Source organism: Dreissena polymorpha, chromosome 3 (genome assembly GCF_020536995.1).
Source record: "Dreissena polymorpha isolate Duluth1 chromosome 3, UMN_Dpol_1.0, whole genome shotgun sequence".
NCBI lineage: Eukaryota > Metazoa > Mollusca > Bivalvia > Myida > Dreissenidae > Dreissena > Dreissena polymorpha.
Genome location: NC_068357.1, coordinates 122,334,588 through 122,336,639, shown reverse-complemented (window position 1 = coordinate 122,336,639; position 2,052 = coordinate 122,334,588). Strand labels below are relative to the sequence as shown.

Sequence of the window (2,052 nt, the reverse complement as noted above, 5' to 3'; positions counted from 1 at the left end):
GTTTAATTCCTCAACACCAACTCACATGTTAGTTTTATAATTACCTCCTTCATTTATAGAAAAAAACGTGCATGAAATAAACTGTTTTCTTTGAGCTTTTCTGGAATGAAGTTGTAACGCACACAAGAAGGACGTTATTATATTACATGCCGTCAATTGGTGTTTATGGTGTACGTTATTTTCTATATTTCCTGGAATATAGCTATGTTCGCACATATATTTTGTATGGAGAATATATCGAAAACTAAAAAAGATATACATTCGAAACTTTAAAGATATATTTAACTCATCGACTGAATGAGAAGTTTATCATAAATCGTGCTTCCTTATTTGTAAAGTATTTCGCCTTGATCATTGGCAATTGACAATGTTTGATGTATCATAGTTTTGCATTTCTTTTGTTATTCTCTGTGCCTTAAATACTTTGAAGATACTCAGTTTAGGTTCTCTTTAAGCTATATATGTTATCTTATATAAAGCAATATATTTATTGTCTGCTTCCAACCTTTTTTTCTGCCATAATAACAAGTAAGTGTTTAGGCATGTTATAGATTATAGATTGACTTGTTGATGAACATCCTTTTTCAAATGCGATTGTAGTACACTAATGAAGCAAACATGTCTCGAAAAATGTGTTCAAATTATTCTTCTGATTAAGATTTGTATTTCTTGGAATATGAATATTTGTTTCGCCGTATAGAATATCATTAAAATCATCTTCAGCCTATATCTTATTATTTGCATATTGTTTGTTGAGTATTGTTAAGCAAACATGTCTCGAAAAATGTGTTCAAATTATTCTTCTGATTAAGATTTGTATTTCTTGGAATATGAATATTTGTTTCGCCGTATAGAATATCATTAAAATCATCTTCAGCCTATATCTTATTATTTGCATATTGTTTGTTGAGTATCATTACTAATGTTTTGTGTTGTTATTTTCAAGCAAAATTTCAGATTCTTAATCACCATGAAAAAATATAAAGCATGCATGTTTTGCTTCGAACATTTAATAATGTTTTTTAATCGGATGTATGTTTTCTGAAACATAATGAAAATAGATTTAAGTGAACATCACCATAACGTGAACCGTGAAAGTGTGATTTTTTAAAACTCAATTTGAATATATTAGCTAATGTGGCAAGATAAACGTTTCAATAACATACATTAAAAGTAATACTTTTGCCGAATAGATGATTATGTTCATTTATTTTATATGATTCATTCGTTATGCGAATTAACTAACAAAATCTTTTTAGCATTGAATGTGTTTGTTTGTATATCACTTTTTTCGCCTTAAAAAATAACAAAATTATGTATATTTCAAAGATTATATTCATCGTTATTTGTTAGTATATTATTTTTACATTTTTGACCTCATTTTGTTATATGTTCATTTTTATTCATCGATCTGTATATGTACCATAGATAGGTTTTTACTATGGAAATATTTATCGCAATATGTTTTATTACGGTTGATATGTCATATAACATATTACTGTAAAATATTACACATCTTTGTAAACGTATATCATTACATGAGAGTGAGCTATGTTTCTTATGTTTTATTTTATGTATGGAAATAAAATCATTCGACATTCAAAAACAACAACTGCAAATGCATTTGTTCTGTTTTGGCAAGATTCTTGTAAAGTATGCCATCGTCAAAGAGCAGCTTATGAAAAATCGTATTTGTTAATTTGTTGTATTTTTAGCGGGATCGTTTTTCTTTATATGAATAAATTGAGTACGAAAAATAATATACAGTTTTGATATGATTTGAAAGACATGCGTCACGTAATGTATATGTTTTAGGTTTTATTTATTTCATCATTACAATCAACCAGAACAGAATTACTATATAAACGCGAGATCATCCAATATAACCTAGGTTTGGTTTTAAGGATAATACTGTCGAAATCGTTGAGTGTATATTCTCGCGTGAATTCGTGCGTTAGTAATTGCTACTCGTAATGTTTATCGCAATTTGTGTATTACGGTTGATATGTCATAAAACATATTACTGTAAAATATGACACATCTTTGTAAACG

General features: G+C 27.9%; 1 protein-coding gene across 1 annotated transcript in view; it reads left to right on the top strand.

Moving 5' to 3' along the window:
* LOC127872561 (deleted in malignant brain tumors 1 protein-like) overlaps positions 1-1,760 on the top strand; it is an 88,962-nt gene extending 87,202 nt beyond the window's left edge. The window contains exon 24 of the mRNA XM_052415887.1: positions 1-1,760. This exon is cut by the window's left edge and continues 235 nt beyond it. The gene's annotated coding sequence lies outside the window, so the exon portion shown is untranslated.
* Positions 1,761-2,052: the final 292 nt, after the last annotated feature.